Below are 12,282 nucleotides of genomic sequence, written 5' to 3' on the forward strand. Positions count from 1 at the left end.
GCAGACAATTGTTTTAAACTGTCTTGATGTGCTGCCTAGCCAGTCTTCAGAGCAACTGGAAAGCACATCTACAGGGTCTCCAGGAAGGCATCTGAGACAGTGAAAGAGACGTGGTGCTTATCAAGGTGCTGACTGAATGGATTCCACCATGTTAACTGAGAATCCATCTGCTTTTGCCAGATGTTAAATAATTAACCTCACCTCAGCATGACATAATTTATTCTTAATATAACCTTTTTTCTTCCGACTCTTGTTTCAGTTTACACAATTAACCCAAAGCCAAGAAATAGATGTGAGCCATTCCATATGGCATCTTGCCTTGTTCCCAAGTAAGAATGTATAGGAGAACCATATATTCACAAGTCTACCAGTAAGATTACCTCACCTTTTTGTGTCACTGGGTTCAATTGAAATCCATTCAGTGCAAAACCACTGCAAAGGGAGGTGAGCCTAAACCACAGTAGCAGTATCTCACATCTCGCACAACTCCGGGACTGCTTAGTCTACAGTACAATTTAGTGAAGCTTTTGGATGCTTAGATGTCATCCAACAGAGAAAATCCACTGGACCATTGCAGCACTCTGGAGCTGCCCCTCCACTGGAAGCCGTGCGAAAGAGAATGTCAAAAATGTCTATGTCATTCTAAGATACCCTGTAACAAAGAAATTCACCAGTCACAAAATCTAGACAATGTATCACCCTTTTGAGTCTCTGGAATAAAACACAGGGAAGATGAATGGAAACATGAGATTGTCCTTTTGTCTGCTTTTCCCTTACAAATCTTAAATTCAAAACACATTCTATACAGTATAATAAAACCTCAGAAGCACTAATGCATAGTCTATAGGAGTGAAAAGAGAAGCAAAGAAGTGGGCAGTCTCAGAATGGTCTTCTTTGTAATTGCCTACTGCAGTTGGAATGAAACATTCTACTTAAATTATGCTTTATTCTGTGTTTTTTCTTTTAGTTTCAAAAGTGCAGAGACACTGCCGAAATGAAATATTCAGACTCCACTCAGTGTTAAATGACTGAAGATGATGTGCTTCCATGTAGTACTGTATCTCATTAAATCAGGGTCTAATCAAACCATAAATGAAACATGTCAAGGCACTGGCTAGACGAACTGTCTCATTAGGATCCAACCTCCACTTTCAGAAAAACTCCATAAAGACCAACATTCAAAGTGGGAATATTTTTGTTTCATGAAGTATATGGTGGTGAACAGTGTGTAGTTATGGTAGAGGGTTACTTCAATGTACTCAGGAAGGGTTTGAAGTTTAATTCTGCACAATGCCCTGTTACTTCAGAGCACTTTCAGATTAGCTTAACAGAAAATGAAAATACCAATGGATCTACATCTGAACTAAAAGGTAGGATTCTTCTTACCTATTGATCTGTGTTGTGCAGAACCAGTGCTTGATTCCAGTAGCCATCAACCTCTGACTCTGAGCCTACAGATGTGATGTCAACTCTGCTGCTTTGAGGGCTGTATTCTGCCCTGTATTTGATAGTAGATTAGGAACTGACATAGTGAAACAACTGAATGTAGGTAATCCATTCGCAGCAACTCCACAGTTCCTTACAGCTTCCTTTTGTTTCTTCTGAAACATATTCTTCCCCTCTCTTACCTCTTAGCAGTGACAAGGCTAGAGGAGGAGGCCTGAAGAACACAAAAATCTTTCCAGCATGCCTCTGTTTCAGGGATGAGAACAAAGATATGGACAGATTTGGCATGACTGAGGCTAAATACAAACTCATACCATATTTCTTTGCAAATGAACCTTGATAGAAATCTTCAGCATCTTCCATCTCCTGGACACTGTTTCTTAATTACAGAGCTCCCACTAAGATCTTTTACAAGAATTGTATCAGAGGATAGCAGACAATTCTGATGCAGATAGGAGCAAAAAATCTGACATCCAGCATCTCGCACAGGAGGGCAGGGTTGACAAATAAAGCCCAAAATTGTTATAAATATTATCATGGGATCTTTAAATGTTCAGATAAAGTAGACATGACCTCAATCCTTAGCATCTCCTCCAAAACCCACAAAGAATAATAATAAAAAGTGCTGATAACAAATGATATTAAATATAAAGAAAAAGTGTAAGACACTCACTGACCATTCTGGAGAGCTGCAGGACTGAAATGACCTTTTTGTAATGTTGGAAAGTTTTCTAAAAAGAAATGTTTAAGTTTCATAAGCAGAGAGCTTAACTCCCAGCATTACAGAAGTCAGTGGGAGTTCTGCCATTGACTTAACTGATCATGCATTTTTAAGAGACTGAAAGGGAGCAAAGCATGTAACATAGTTAGCATTTGGAGGAAAAGAAAGGAGTGTTGAATTTGCTGGAAGATGTCCTGGAAAAGTAAGGTTGCAAACATGAAGCATATGTGTAATTTGAAGCAAAGGGGCTCCTCACATGCATAAAGCTAAACACGTTATTACTAAGTTGCCATGGAATCGGGATCTTGAACAGTCTTAAAGAGAGGTCATATGTGTATGTCTGCTTGTAGGACAGCCCATCACCACATCTGTCACTTCTTAGATTTCGTTAAGAGACAGCTATTACATTAATCTTGGTATAAATAATAAACCATAACTGAATCTTTTTTATTTTTCAACTTTTTGGGATCTTTCGTTTCACTAAACTTCTCTCCTTCTCCCTTTGGAAATGAGAATCTTTACATTAAGAAAGAGGATTCAATAACTATTAAGATATGTTAATTTAATGCACAGAAATTCTTCTTACATCATGGTTGGTGGCCAAAAATTGTAAAATTTCTTCTATCAGAAATATCGCTTAATTTTATTGGTTTTGTGGTATTATTACCTTGTGCAGTACTTGGCTTCAATTTTAAATGTGTTGAAGCTTTCTTCCCTCAAAATTAGAAAATTTCAAAACTAGTATTCCTAGAGTGCAACAAAATTCACTATTTCTGTAGCACCTTTTCAAGACAGATCACATTTAAAAAAAAAAAAAATGGATGCAGTATTGTCCTGGTTTCAGCTGGGATAGAGTTAACTGTCTTCCTAGTAGCTGGTACAGTGCTATGTTTTGAGTTCAGTATGCAAAGAATGTTGATAACACTGATGTTTTCAGTAGTTGCTCAGTAGTGTTTAGACTAAAGTCAAGGATTTTTCAGCTTCTCATGCCCAGCCAGCAAGAAAGCTGGAGGGGCACAAGAAGTTGGCACAGGACACAGCCAGGGCACCTGACCCAAACTGGCCAACGGGGTATTCCATACCATGTGACGTCCCATTTAGTATAGGAACTGGGAAGGGGGGGCGGGGAATCACCGCTCGGGGACTGGCTGGGTGTCGGTCGGCGGGTGGTGAGCAATTGCACTGCGCATCATTTGTACATTCCAATCCTTTCATTATTACTGTTGTCATTTTATTAGTGTTATCATTATCATTATTAGTTTCTGCTTTTCTGTTCTATTAAACCGTTCTTATCTCAACCCACGGGTTTTGCTTCTTTTCCCGATTTTCTCCCCCATCCCACTGGGTGGGGGGGAGTGAGTGAGCGGCTGCATGGTGCTTAGTTGCTGGCTGGGGTTAAACCACGACAAGTATACCAGTGAAGGTTGTCCTGTGTTAGTTCTAAAAATTGAAATAATCACACAAAATAACAGAAAAAGACTAAAAATTGCAAAACAGGTAATAAATTGTATTTTTCTATTTCCAGAGCTAGTTTATCTTTTTAAAAAAGGAAAGTTGCAAATGACAAAATCTCCCTAATTTCCAAGAGCAATGAGTGATATAGGCCAATATTAGTAATACGTTTCAGTCTTGGGAAATGGTAGCAGTCAATCAAAGCAAAGTACTGCTGTTACAGTCACTAAAGTAGGTGCCTGACTTTAAGAACTGGGGTCCAGCGTGTGCTTCATGTCCATGGGCTTAGCTGCATGCTTGGGACCTACATTTCAATAAGTACTGCCCATATGCCTGTTATAACTATTGCTTTAGTTCTGCTACTAAGAATCAGAACAGCTGCAGGTTTTCAAAATTGCATGTGAGATGCGGTGTACACACACATATAAAAAAAAGTATCTCCCCATTTAAGGAAGTAAAAATACCCTTATAAATGTCCAATGCCATATCAGCAACAATACGTGTCAGTCAATGTTAGTGCTTTTTTATCACAGCCGTACTCTCTATCATGTTTGAATACTGCCTCTTCCCGTCAGTGTACTTCTCCTGCTGTTTATCCCTTTGCTCTATCTTTGCATTCTGTCTGTGTAAGTATAATAAATGTGTAATACGACTGGTATTTCAGCCAGCGAAACCAGCAATCACTCCCTGGTGCTGGCATTTCACCTTTGACTCAGCACCCTGGAATCCTGCCAGATGCCAAGCTCTGACATTCTCAGGCTGCGGCCCCAGCTGCAACTCAGCAGGGGACAGGTATCAGACGTGTCACCAATGACATCACCAGTGACGCTGTGCATGCTGCTGGCTATTGCTAAACAATATTTGTTTCAGTGCTACAAATTGGACTACAATGCTATTGAGGACCAGTGAAAGCTTAAAAATATGTTTCAAATGTCCTCATCACATTTTTTAACTTTTGTAAAAAGAGCTAAATCTTCCCTTCCTCCGGTCTCTTCCCCCACCCTGCCAAGTCATGTCACTGATCAAGTGGCAATGGAGCCATCACGTGACTATTGAAATCCCATTCAAATGGTCTGAAGAGGGTCTTTATGTAAAGGAAAAAAACCAAAGTAAAATATTCTGCAAGATTGTTTCAAACATTAGTTTATCTCTGTTTTGTTGGAATGTTATTTTCAGAAAAAGGCTGAATCTGCAAAGCTTCTTCGAGCGCTAGCCTTGTTAACTCCCATGATTTTATCAGGAGTCTCATGATACTTGCTGTCCTGCTAAAAGCTTCACTGCAGCATGGAAAATACTAGAGAATCCACTATTCCACAATTAAACAAACCAAACTCAGGTTTCACGGTTGGGAAGAAAACTCACAATACCTAGACCCTACCACCCCAAAAGCTAAATTCATAAATTTGGGAGGGAGAAGGTGGAGGCAACTTAGAGGTTTATGTTTGTTATTGGCAATTTCAGCACATACCCTGGGCTTGTGGGTCTAGTATACATGATGGCCCTGTTATAAAGGCATAGGACAGCAGCAGAACCCAGACGTATTTAAAATTTCAAAAGTCTCTAAGGCTGGGTTGGGCCCTGTGAGGACAGCCCACAGTCAGAAGCTGCCTGTCATCAGAACAAGCAAGACAAAGCCCAGCCCAGCTCATGGGCATGAAAAAGCTAAGCAATCGCTCATTTCCCCATTCGATAGGCAAGATGCAAGAAGGAAAAAGAGTCATGGTGTTGCATCACTCGCTCCTTTATCCAAGGAGGAGGAGGACTGGCAACTTGCCAGGACCTTTCACTCTATTTTTTTTTTTTTACACTCTGCATACAGAAAACAAAAAGGAGGAATCTGGCCCTTAGGTTTTGATTGCTAATAAGTTATCGCATAGTGACTAGTGAAAGGCATGGCTTAAAAACATCAACATTGGCACCTACTACTTTGTTTTGCAAAGGACTTCATCCTGTCTCCCCCTCCCCCTCTTCCACATGCACACTCACATGCACACACTTCTGGCACTTTTCTGTTCCTGACGTTGTTTTCATTAGTGATATAAGAACGCATCCAGCCTCATTTTCAACATGTTTTCTTAAACAGTGCAGAGACAGACTTATTTTCCTAAATGCCTTTCACTTGCATTCAAGTTAAAAAAACTAGTAAAGAAATTTAGATAGAGAGAAACTACCTCTATCCCACAGCAACTGTGGTAGGGAGAGTTTTTCCCCTTAGAGGTCCCTAGAGAACTTTGAACACGTTTACTAATATCAAAGCAGGGCAATAGCTTTTCAATGACATCATCTTCCCACTCCCTGTAACTGAGAACTCACCGTTCCCTGAACTAGATAGAGTCAGGAGGTTTGAGTGCCAAAGGTCTTACACCATAGTTTCACCTACAAGTATTGGGATTTTCAGGCAATCAGTGGCTGACCTGCTGCATTTGATATAATTTGCTAGTGGCAAAGTTCTTTGCTGTCTACACATCAACACTAAAGAGTTGCCCATGTCAAACTGCAAGGTTTATTTTAAGACAGCCCGAAGAGGCTTGAATCCAGTATTAAAATGATATATGTTCTTAAAAAATGCATGAGATGATTGTTAATATCCAAACAGGGCTCAATTATATTCACAGATGTATTCTGGGAGTGAATCAGTGCATGGACAGGGAAAGCTGCCCACAGCAGAATGAATGTTCAAGGTACGTGGCAGCAAACCCTCGTGAAAAATGAACCTTTAGGTTGCAGTGATACTCTCAGTGTCTGACACGTTACACTGAAAACAAAGACAATATCTCAGGCAAATACAAATCCTTTCCACTGATATAGCCTGGACCATTGTAAGTGCAGTTTACAGCCAACATTTGTTCTGGTTTAGGGAAAAAAGAAACGTATACAAACAACTGTTCTTTTCCATCCTGAAACAATGGAATAACACATGGTAACTCCTTTACAGTGCTGAAATTCTGACAGTGATCTCAACAGCTGCTTAGCCACCAACCACAGCATTTACAACTGGTTAATTACAGACACCCAAACCCTTGCAACACATTTTGCTTTCATGGCCCAAACAGTATAATCAGTGACTTTATCCAGGACTGCACAATAACGTCTCTGTTTATCAGAGAACAGAGCATAGTAACTTATCCCAGATTCATCATGGTCAACTTAAACATATCAACTTACATTTTCTGTTTTCTTATTTAAACTAAAAAGAAAGAAAAAAAGGAGTTGAAAAGATTTTTTTTTTCTTTTGTAAAAATGCAAAAGCAAGAAAACTGCAGATTAAGCTTGGCTAGCCATTAACAGGATCCTTGTTCTGTGCCGTGTTTATAACAATTTGATTGTGAAAGCGGGAGGATGAAAAGGATGTTCAAATTGACACACTTCAGATCAGTGTGATGCCCTTCCTCGTGTGAATAGCACTTCACAAGTACTTTCATTCAGTTGGACTCCTCTGGATTTGGCTGAAGAACTCAGGCATGAGAGATGCAGGCTATCTAGGACTATCCATCACATGGCTCTCAGGAAGAACTAGCATAAATGATCCTGCAGGATGGATATTAAATACAGTAAACAGAGTAAAACAAAACCAGATCCTAGGGAGACTATTTTGTTTACTCAACAGGACCAGAGTTCTCTGTGTGTCTAGTTCTGCTTGTCTATGAATATCAAATCAATTTGAAAGTTTTAACATTTCTCTTGCCCGTGGGGGGAAACTGAGGCACAAAAAAGTGCAGGTTAACTTTTTCAATTGCCCCTTAATTTTGAGCACCTGATACGACACTTGATTTTTAGGGCAGAAGACCAGGATGAAAACCCCAAAGAAAATGTAAGACACTCCCCACCCCCGCATCTCTTATTAACAGGCTCAGAACAGTCATTTATGTTGCACAGAGTGAGTCAGTAACTGGGATTCACATACAGATCTGACGGATCATCCAGAACCCAGCCTGCCAGACACCGCTCCCAAGTAATATTTGAAACCTGGGGGAGCGGGGAAGCAGTAATAGTACTGAAACCAAACACTGGATTGGGCCTTTATTTTCTAGCCACTTTAACTGCAGAAAGGGCTTTTGCCAACTTACTTTGCCCAGGAAATTAATTCCAACTTCTTATGTAAAAGCCCTAATGAATTCCTGCTCTGCTGAATCAGCGATGCAGCAAAAGCAGACCACCTCTGACTGCAAGCTGAGTGAGCGCCAATCCTGCTCAAATGCAACCAAAACCACTGTATGCTTTAAATTTTGAAAGACAACTTAAACATGTCTTTAAAACCCACCACGGTCAAGAAAACACTAGAGGTTATCTGTTAGGTGACAAGTGGAATGAACTTCCAGGTATTTTTCAAATCTCAGTCCTGTAAATAAGAAACAGCTGACTATGATCCTGCAAATTCCAGTTGAGAAAGCTCTGATGATATTAATGCATTATGTTGTGTCCAGAATCCCTTGATAGAATTACAACATTACTGTACACAGCTGGGTGGATATTATTATGTTGCACAAAGAAATCAGAGATTATACTATCAGGAATAAATACAACCCAGATCCGACACTAATGCACTTGAATACAAAGCTGGTGCCTCCAAATTTAGTACAGTATGTTTTTCAATGCTAACTTTCTAACAACATGGACAAATAAAGCCATGCATACACTGGCAAACTACACTGTGTGGCTAGAGAAGTTTGCTGATGACAGTTTTGTTATTGTAACAGGAAGTGACTCAGCCTTGGCAACAAGAGATCAGATATTTTATTCAGAAGCATTAGGTCATTTTTTTCCCCTAACCAACCAACCAACAGTTTCACAAGGCAACTGGTTTTGTTTGAAAATAAATAACTATTTTGAAAGTGATTTGCTGAGGGAGTGGAGTGAAACATTTATGGTTAGGAATAACCACTCGGTTTAATTCAAGGCATCTGGAAACCTCTTGTCCTTTTAACTCTCTCAAATCTGCTGCCTGTACAAAATTCCCCCCCCCCAGGCAAGAATTCTCCCACATGGGTGAGTAAAGTATCACCAGCTACATTATCATCATGAGAATGAGGATGAGCGAGGAGATTTGTGTCTGGACCAGTAACTTTCCATGATAATTATACATGACTGATGTCAGTGTTACAGCTAAAGTAAAACTACTTCACACAGGCATAACAGCTGAAGTAAATATGTGCCTTGTTGTAATGGCCTATTACATGATCTTTCATCAGTTATTTATAAATGGCACATGATGTTATGCTGCTTCTCCTAAAATCAGTGTAAAACAAAAATTCTCTTAATATCTGGCATCCAGCCTAGCCTAGAACAGTTTCTTTCCTTCTCTGCTTCTGCACTGTTACTTATCATGTGTATTTTTTGCATTACATATAAGCTCACACAACTATGTGGAGACAGAAAAAATAGTTTTCCTTCAAATGCTACACTGCTACTCATTTTTGCTTCAAGTACCTTTTAGCACAGTTCACAACTGCATAAAGGTTGCACAAAAAGAAACTAACTGTTCAAGCCAAGTTAAAATTCTTCCTCTAACGATAAAGAGTAAACATACCACCACCAGCTGCAGCACTCCTAGAACAGGATTTTGTCATCTTCCTAATATTTTCCTGACCTGTTGTCAGTTTTATATTTTTAAAATACCAAGGAAGCATAATATTCCACATCACAATGACTCAAATATCCCATACAAACACATAAATAACATATAAATAACAATGCCAGCTTTTTATCTTGGGCAGAGAGCAGGCAAAAAAAAAAGTTCACGGGGGTATCTTAAAAACTCTATAGCAACAGTGTTTATCTATTGCCTCCATACTGTGCTCAGAGCCTAATTTTAGTTATTAAAAATAAAACTCCGGACAATTTCCCGCAACAGGCACTCCAAGAACACAGTAAGGCCTCAAGCATTCTTCTTTGACATCAAAATGCATTATTTTTGTAAATACGTGAAAAATTAAGCTTCTTTAAAAAGCCATTGCAGTGAATATGAATTTACAATTCGGCGTTAAATGAAATATATCCTGAGAAACCTCAGCACCCTACATTATTTCGCTGTTATCTTCCTTGTGACACAAGCTGTATTTTATAATTCTAGCCCACTAAAACAGCAGTATTCATAATTTTGCTGCTAAAGCAACATGGTTTTCTGTGCTCTGTTAAGTAACATTTTTATCTTCTAGCAGGAAAAAATAGCTATCTTGTTCCACCATCTGCCAAAAGCTACTAAACATGGGGTGTGCTTCTGTGATTTTAAGTTGCAGAAGCTTGAGTAACTCCAGTGTTATACCTATTAAATATACTGACAATCAGACCCTAACATTTTCAAAGTACTGTGGCACATTATTTAAGAAAGGTATTTCTACCACACTGTTCCAGGGTTTAACTGCTAACATGGACTAGGTTTCAGTTAGCTGTCCCTTCTGAGCACCATTATGTATCCGATGATTTTAACTAGATAGTCATCTTGAAGTGCTGGACAAAGCCTCACTATCTATTCATAGCTTAACACTAAATTTGAGAAACCGCGTTTCTTTGTCCAACCATATAACCATGGAACACAATATGAACATAATTTCAGCTCTACTGCAAAACTCTTCCTATACCGTATCTAGTCTCATGATACAGTACGCTACTGCAATTGTCTGAAAAAACTTACAGCCTGAGAATTGCAATTTTATACATGAACACTCTCACACACACATATATATGTCATTTTTTTATATATCTCATATTTGCTCAGACAGACTTGAAAACACAAGCCCCCAGTGTTTTAACACTTGAAGGATAATAAAAGGAACTTATATTTCTTATCCACATTTCACTACTTTAAAGCCAATGTTGCGCTTTTCTGGGACCTAACGTTTAATATATGAATGCTTGGAGTCAGCTTTCTCTACGTTATATTCAACAGGCATGAATATATTGCCATCTTCCATTGGCACCATGTCAGTTTTATGATTACAAATCCTCCATTCGCATGTGTTCTTCTCAAAAGTACTCATGTTTTAATGGGCCTCCATCATACATGAAGCCTTAATCTCGGAACTGACAAGTTTCAACCCTGATGTTATATTTCTTACTGAAATAGAGACTCCAAAGCTCTGATTTAGCACACTTAGTCAGGAGCAGCAGTTGACAGGAACAGATAAACCATAACCTGCTTGTTACTGTGTGCACCTCCCAGCTTCACCTCAGGCCACGCTGACCCAAGGAGCTGGGGATGTAGAAAACATTTTGAGTTTTTCAGATAAATGGCTTATTTTTTTGCATTCTTTGTGGGACAGGATATTATTTTAACTTATTATGACGCACACTAGCACTAACAATATACATGATTTGTAAAGCTAGGAAGATAATACAAGTTTCATAAGGATTTCATAAGGACAAAATATTTTTCCAGTTGTATACATTCGTGATGCTGCTGTAATGCATTTTAATGGTCTCAAGTTCTAAAATTAAAAGATTTTGAAACCTCATTTTGGGCATGTAAAATGAATTCCCTATAAAATACACAAGCTTTTGGTGGAATACAAATATCAAACATACATAGAGAGACCTATTAAATCATATTCTGATAATTTTTCTCTTCAATATGAACTGCAGCTATAAAATAATGGGGGAAATAGAGAAACTGTACAGAAACTCAGAAAAAGGAAACAGGTTGCATAGGAGACAAGCTCTCCTTGAACTAAAGAAAGACACAGAAACTCTAGTTAGAAAAAGTATTTCAGAAAGTGGTCTTCATTTGCCTAACTCATTCTAAAAGTGATCCTAACAGGGTCACAGAAGTAATAGTCAGAAGGGGAGAAAAACAAACTCTTATGAATCACAAGAATGAATAGAGAAAATGTACTGTATTGAAATTACATCCTAATCTAATGTAGAAAAATTATGCTCTTCCTAATATTCTCCTGAGGATTTCACTGTATAATAATGTTGCCTGTAACATCTTCAAGGAATTGCAAGCATATTGCACCAATGAAGATGCAGTTCTCAGATATTTTAGCAAGGCTGTGTACTTCCTCCATAATTATACTTACAGGTTTGTCTTTCTTGTTATTATTGTTTGATATTTTAAAGTGAAGATGTATGGAATACGTGTCCTCCTAGAGGTCTTACAGAAATAGTTTCAAGCCTTGCAGACTTTTTGTGTTTGGCTTTCAGAGCCATGAAGATGATTAGGGAGTGGAACATCTTTCATATGAGGAAATACTGAGAGAGTTGGGACTGTTCAGCCTGAAGGTTCAGGGGGGATCTTATCAATGTGTGTAAATACCTGATGGGAGGCAAAAAAGAAGAGGAAGCCAGGCAGGACAGAAGGCAATGGGCACAAAGTAAAACACATGAAGTTCAATGTGAACACAAGAAAACACTTTTTACTGTAAGGCTGATCAAAGACTGACATAGGTTGCTCAGAGAGGTTGTGGAGTCTTCATCTGTGGAGATATTCAGAACCCAACTGGACATGGTCCTGGGCAACCTGCTCAGACTGACCTTGCTTGAGCAGGGGGTTGGACAAGATGATCTCAAGAGGTCCCTGTCAACCATTCTGTGATTCTGTGAATATTTTTGTATTCATTTCAGGATATTTGCAATACCTGATTGTTTTCCTTGATTTACCAGTCCATAAGTCTTGCCTTCCCTCATGATTTCCACAGCCAACAAGGTCATAAGCCAACCTCTGTAAG

The sequence above is a fragment of the Harpia harpyja genome, chromosome 1 (genome assembly GCF_026419915.1).
Source record: "Harpia harpyja isolate bHarHar1 chromosome 1, bHarHar1 primary haplotype, whole genome shotgun sequence".
Lineage (NCBI taxonomy): Eukaryota > Metazoa > Chordata > Aves > Accipitriformes > Accipitridae > Harpia > Harpia harpyja.